At 51.7% G+C, this 6,712-nt stretch overlaps 1 pseudogene; it reads right to left on the minus strand.

Moving 5' to 3' along the window:
* Positions 1-6,112: 6,112 nt before the first annotated feature.
* On the minus strand, positions 6,113-6,418 carry LOC112393479 (non-histone chromosomal protein HMG-14 pseudogene; annotated as a pseudogene).
* Between the last annotated feature and the right edge of the window lie 294 nt (positions 6,419-6,712).

Consider the following 6,712-nt stretch of genomic DNA (forward strand, 5'->3'; position numbering starts at 1 on the left):
AGCTGGGCTCCGTCCGTTCGCTGGAGGGGAGGCGGGGGCTCCTGGGAACGCAGCTTTGCCTCTTCCAGTTCTGTTTTCTTACCTGTCGACTAGGCGGAGTACGGAAGCGCACAGAGCGCTCTGCGTGGATCCCTGGGCCACTGGGCCGCGTGTGGATGGAGGCGGACGAGGACACGGGAAGCCGGGAGCCCCCAAGCTGGCCTAGCCCGTCCCTCCCTCCGTGTAACCCTGGGGGAGTGGCTTCTTCCTCGGGTACAGAATTTCCTAAGCCTTCGAATGTGGGGATTAGAGACTCTAAGCTTAAAGGTTCCTTCTGGAAGGTGCCGGAATCTCTTAAGTGTGTTGTGAGGGGCTTTGGACGCCGCGTAAGGTATTTCTTTTTTTATATATACGTTTATTTATTTATTTATTTATTTATGGCTGTGTTGGGTCCTCATTTCTGTGCGAGGACTTTCTCTAGTTGCGGCGAGCGGGGGCTACTCTTCATCGCGGTGCACGGGCCTCTCACTGTCGTGGCCTCTCTTGTTGCGGAGCACAGGCTCCAGACGCGCAGGCTCAGTAGCTGTGGCGTACGGGCTTAGTGGCTCCGCGGCATGTGGAATCTTCCCGGACCAGGGCTCGAACCCGTGTCCCCTGCATCGGCAGGCAGATTCTCAACCACTGCGCCACCAGGGAAGCCCGCGTAAGGTATTTCTTATGCTCTGACCTCTTCGGCATTGGTCCCTTGCCGGGTTGTGATCCCCCACCCACCTGTCCCGCGCCTAGCTGACCCCAGGCCAGGGATCCTGTTGTGGGCCTTTTGGTGCTCCTGGCATAGATGTAACTTAAAATCCACCCTATGGTATTAAGATTCCAAAGTCTGTCTTGGAACTTTTAATGGCCCTGGACAAAATGCTTTGAGGGTGAAGACTTGTTTCTTTCAATTCGAGCACATAGAGTTTAAAAGCATTTTTCCCACACTGGAGCAGCCCCTTTCAAAGCTCACAGATTCCCCTTCCCCGGACTCCAGTAACCGAGACAAACCCACCTGTCAGGGGAGGGTGTCCTTTCACCACCTGTTTGGACTTGATTTGAGCCACCTGCCTTTGACTGGGAAGCTGAGTGTCAGAGGCTGCCTCTCCAGAGCAGAGGCGGCTGATTGATTGATTGATTTAAAAACTGTGAGTCATGCCATTCAGTTCACTGAAGTTGACTGATTCTCTGCCACACAGAGTGAAAGAGTCTGATGTGTATATGAAACACCCGTCGTGCGGGTAAAGCTGTGGCTCTTACATTGGGCGATACAGGATGCGTTCCACTTACTCACCCTCCTTAGCCAGGTCGGTGTATTAGCTTCTGGGCGGCAGTGACAAGGTAGTGAAAACTGGACGGCTTAAAACAGAAGTGTATCTCTCACAGTTCTGGGCGCCGGAAGTCTGACGGTAAGCGGGGGGCCCTGATCCCTCTGGAGGCTCTAGGGAAGCCTCCATCCTTCCCTTTCTCTCTTCTTCCGGTGGCTCCTGAAATCCTGGGCTTTCCTTGATTCGCGGAGGCGTGGCTCTAACCTCTGGCTCCATCGTCCCATGGCCCTCTCCCCGTGTCTGTGTCCAGACTTCCCTCTTTTTCTTAGGGTACCAGTCATTGCATCAGGGCCCCCCAATCCAGTCTACCTCATCTTCATCTGATCACATCTGCAAACACCCTCCTTCTAAATAAGGCCACATTCACAGGTGCCAGTGGTTAGGGCTTCAGTATATCGTTTCGGGATATACGGATTTACCACACTGATATACCACATCCTCATTTTTATTTTTATTTGGTAATCAATCTAGCTTACGTTCAGAACACAGTAATTTTGGAAGTCCCTTAAAAGCAGATCATGGCTTGTTTTATTTATTTATCTCGCTTTAACCATTCCTGTGATAACTCATGGCCCACTTCAGGTCTTCCTAGCTGTCATTCATCTGCGTTTGGCCTCGTATCAGCCTTTGTGTGGCTGTGTGCTTAAGAATGCTGTCTCCTTCTTTACCGTCCTCTCCTAGGACACCCGACTGGGTTCCAGGGCTGGTTTTGCCACTGTGAAGGGAACAGGTTGCGGGGTGAAGTCCAGGGGAACCAGGCTCCAGCATCCTCTCTAGTGGGGTCGCACAGGACGCGCTAAATTCCCCCAGCCGCGAGCTGTGACAGCACGTGTGCGGTGTCGTCCATCAGGGATGCGTTAGAGCTTCAGCGCGCGGGGTCTTTATTCGGGGGGCCGTTCACACGAGCACCCTCTGACTGACGCACACCCAAACTCCAGACTCGCAGGAGGACGGCAGGAGTCCCGCACCGCCCCCCCGCCCCACCCCCCCGCCGTCTGTTCACACGGCTTAGGCACAGGGAGCCACTCATCAGTCCTGGGAGGGGGGGGACCCTCCCCAAATCCACCTTCCCAGACGCCAGCCAAGGGCTGACCCTGAAAGGCGGCCCTTCTGGGGACCCCAGTCTCGAGCCTGCTGTGTTCACACTGACGTTGCCCGAGTCCCTCCCCTGCTGCTTTCAGCCTCCTCGTGACCACAGCACCTCAGGGTTTAGGTATTTGAAACTTCCCAACCCCCTCCCCAGAATCCCAGCACCTTTCCCATTACCCCCCATGCTCTGCTTTTGGCCCCCAGAGTCCTCGTAACATAGTTGCCCGTGTGTCACCCCAGCATCCAAGTGCTCACTGCCTACACCACCGTGTTTGTTTTGAATTTCTATTGTTCCTTTATCCCACATGGCAAACGCACGGCAGCGTGTCATCACTGAGATCCCCCAGTACAGGATTAATTCTATCATCCGCATTAGTGTTTCAAATTTGGGCTTTTCAAAATAGAATACATAACTCCAGATCTTTTAGGAATCAGTTGATTTCTATGTACGTGTTCAAAATGATCCCGAACCCACTTCACCCTCTTCAGTTTTGAGGTCGTGGGAGTGTCTGTTCATTATTCTTTGGGTACCGACAGTGGTGTAGTAGGACACACCTGTGTGCGCCGTACAAGCCTGTTCTTGAAGCACCGTCTCTCCAGGTCTCTGCTTGTCTGCTTCTGAGTGTTACTGTTTTGACCTCTCAATCGCACTCTGCTTGAATGTTTCCAGATCTAATAACAGCAAAAGGCAGCTGTTGGAGGGAAGCTGGGCTGGGCCTTACTGACTAACGTGCTCTATTTCAGCGACACGGCCACTTCCCCCTCTGAGGTTCTCAGCCACTCTCCACTCGGGAGCGGACACCTCACGGCTGTGTCTTCTCTCACACTGTTTATGTACCTGTGGTTTTGTGAAGGTCAAGCACAGTGTAGGTCACCCGCGGTGCCGGGAGGTGGGTGGGAGGCCGGGCTCTGCATGTGGAGCGAGCTGTGTTTAGACCTCGTCCGACAGGCTGAACACTCACCTTTCCGTGCGGCTTCCAAAGAGTTCCCACGTCTTAATTTCAGAGTATGATAGAAGCATTGGGGGTGGGGGCGGGTCTCATTTCATTGAAAAAGATTTGCCCTGAAAAGAAATTCTGCCAACCCCCAGTACTCTTCGTTGGTCGAGAGAGGTCCACAGCCAGTGGTCAAGAACAGCTGCTGGACGGAGCCTGTGCTTATGCGTTGCTGTCTGATGGGGAAGCAGCCCAGCCCGTTCTCCACATCTTAGGCCATTTTTAGCACAGGACACCGCTTTTCAACCTGAAGGAGGCCTGTGTGCCCAGGTCATCGACGCCACACTTGTCCCTGTAGGCAGTGTGTCTGAATCCCAAGGGAAAAAAAAATTGTATAATCTTGGAACCCTCGTATTTATACTCTGGCATAACAAACGCTCTCTGCGAAGGAGGTCTTGGTCCTTACAATTTTCCATCTAGGCTGCTCTCTCACTCTCCCTATCCTTGCCTTCCATTCCTTCCACAAATATTTATGAAAATGCTTCTATGGGGACTTCCCTGGTGGTGCAGTGGTTGAGAATCCGCCTGCCAATGTAGGGGACACGGGTTCGATTCCCGGTCCGGGAAGATCCCACATGCCGTGGAGCAACTAAGCCCGTGCGCCACAACAACTGAGCCTGCGCTCTAGAGCCCACGAGCCACAACTACTGAGCCTGCATGCCACAACTACTGAAGCCCGCACGCCTAGAGCCCGTGCTCCGCAACAAGAGAGGCCACCGCAATGAGAAGCCCGCGCACCACAATGAAGAGTAGCCCCCGCTCGCCACAGCTAGAGAAAGCCCGCGCGCAGCAACGAAAACCCAACACAGCCAAAAGTAAATAAAAATATATTAAAAAAACAAACCCCAAAACCCTTCTGTGGGTGAGACATGCTGGGCCCCACGCCATAGGGCTCACAAAAACAATCAGAAGCTTCGGATGTGTCAGCGGAAGGAAGACGTGTTCAAAACGATCCCAAACCCAAGGTCTCAGGAAGGCCGGAGCTCATTGGGGATGACTTCCGGGGGGACAGGCCCATTCCGGTGGGATGGCAGTAGTGCCCCCTTTACTCTGAAAGCGGAAACTTTGTGTCGTGCCAGTCTCTCAGACTGCCCAGCCGCAGTCTCCCTCCGCAAAGATGCAGGATTCAAGAATCCAGCACTGGGACTTCCCTGGCGGTCCAGTGGTTAGGACTCCGTGCTTCCACTGCAGGGGGCACGGGTTCCATTTTTGGTCGGGGAGCTAAGATCCCGGGGAGCTAAGATCCCACAAGCCATGCGGCGCCCTCCCCCCTCCCCCCACTCCCAGGAGAGCGATCCTGGTTACACACTCAATCCTTCTTCCTGCCTTTCACTCTCAGCCAGAACCTTATTTTTTTTTAAGTTAATTAATTAAATAATTTATTTTTGGCTGCGTTGGGTCTTCGTTGCTGCGCGTGGGCTTTCTCTAGTTGCGGTGAGTGGGCTTCTCATTGCTGTGGCTTCTCTTTGTTGCAGAGCACGGGCTCCAGGTGCACGGGCTCAGTAGTTGTGGCCCGCAGGCTCTAGAGTGTAGGCTCTGTAGTTGTGGCGCATGGGCTTAGTTGCTCCGTGGCATGTGGGATCTTCCCGGACCAGGGCTTCAACCCGTGTCCCCTGCACTGGCAGGCGGATTCTGAATCGCTGCGCCACCAGGGAAGTCCCTGTACACAAGTCTTAACATAGGTACCAAAAATCTAAAAAATCATGCAGTTGTGATTCTTTTCTGAGCAGTTAGTTATTCCAGTGACTTTCCAGCTTAAAATTTGGAGGCAAATTTTCCTTAACAGGATAGCAAGTCCCAGTGTCTTCAAATATTGATATGCTGTTCCCTCGTAAGTCCCACTAATTCACAATTTAATATCATATACTGTACATACTCAAATTGTCCATTGTTCACGGTACATTAACAAAGTTACTAGAACTGGACTACCGCGACCAAAGATGTTACTTACAGAGCACACAGAATGCTGACCAGGAGAGCCAAGATCAAGGAGTGAGTGGTTTGCTTCAGGAAAAATTCTACCAAAAACAACACGGGAAGAGAAGTAATTTAAAGTGTTGGGGGTCGGGGTGGGTGGGATGGACTGGGAGACTGGGATGGACATATACACACTATTGATACTATGTATAAAATAGAGAACTAATGAGAACCTACTGTGTAGCACAGGGAGCTCTACTCAGTGCTCTGTGGTGACCGAAATTAGAAGGACATCCAAAAAAGAGGGGATGTATGAATATGTATAACTGATTCACCTTGCTGTACAGTATAGACTAACACAACATTGTAACGCAACTACACTCCAACAAAAATTTTAAAAAAAAAGTGTTCAAGACGTTAAATGCACAACTGACTCCAGAGTGCCATACAGTACGCCTTGTATTATAGGATAGAAAAGCTGCCCCCATCTGTGGAATGTTAAGCTGACACCGAAGACAATCAGAGCCTCCCACGTTCAATACCCTGCTATGTTCTGGTTGTACCAGAAAATGAACAACCAGCAAATGATTTCACCTCTTAAAAAAATTTTTTTTTTACACTTAAAAAATGGAATGGGGGGGATTCCCCCCTTTTTAAAAATGTTTCTAGAGCTCCTAAAAGACTGGCATTTACAAAACAGTTGATAAAAATATTCCTGTGGATTGTGCAAGAAGAGAGACAGGGACCACTGATAGGACCAGGTGTGTGATATTAATGTGACTTGGCTTCTTTCTCTCCTGCTTCATCAAAGGCTGGGCTGTCCTCGTTTTTAGTTTCTCCATTTTCTGCAGGTACATCTTCTTTAGTCTCTTGGTTAGCGGCTTCAGCCTGTTTTTCCTTTGCTCGCCTTTTCCCTTGTGTTTGCACTTTTTTTTCTGAAGATTCATTCTTTCCTGCCGGCTTTTGGGGCTGCGTTGCCACTTTTGCAGGAGCCGGTTTAGCTAACAACCTCGCCGATATCCTCTTGGGCTCCTCGTTCGCCGCCCCCTCGGTGGAGCCAGGCTTCCTCTCCGGCATCGTGGCGGCGGTGAAGCTGCCACTTCCCGCCACGCTGCTACATATTGCGGCTGCCGGGCGACGCGGCGGAGAGTGCCGGCGGGGACAAGAGCTGCGGTGGCCAAGGGACCAGAACCTTATTTTTGAGCATCTTCAGTTTCTTCCTCTCCACAGACTGTTTCTTCCAGTGAAATGGTATAATATCGTGGAAAGGGCGCTTGAACTGGAGTTAAAAAAAAAACTGGTCTCAGGGCTTCCCTGGTGGCACAGTGGTTGAGAGTCCGCCTGCCGGTGCAGGGGACGCGGGTTCGTGCC

Source organism: Neophocaena asiaeorientalis, unplaced genomic scaffold (assembly GCF_003031525.2).
Source record: "Neophocaena asiaeorientalis asiaeorientalis breed wild unplaced genomic scaffold, Neophocaena_asiaeorientalis_V1.1 scaffold40, whole genome shotgun sequence".
NCBI lineage: Eukaryota > Metazoa > Chordata > Mammalia > Artiodactyla > Phocoenidae > Neophocaena > Neophocaena asiaeorientalis.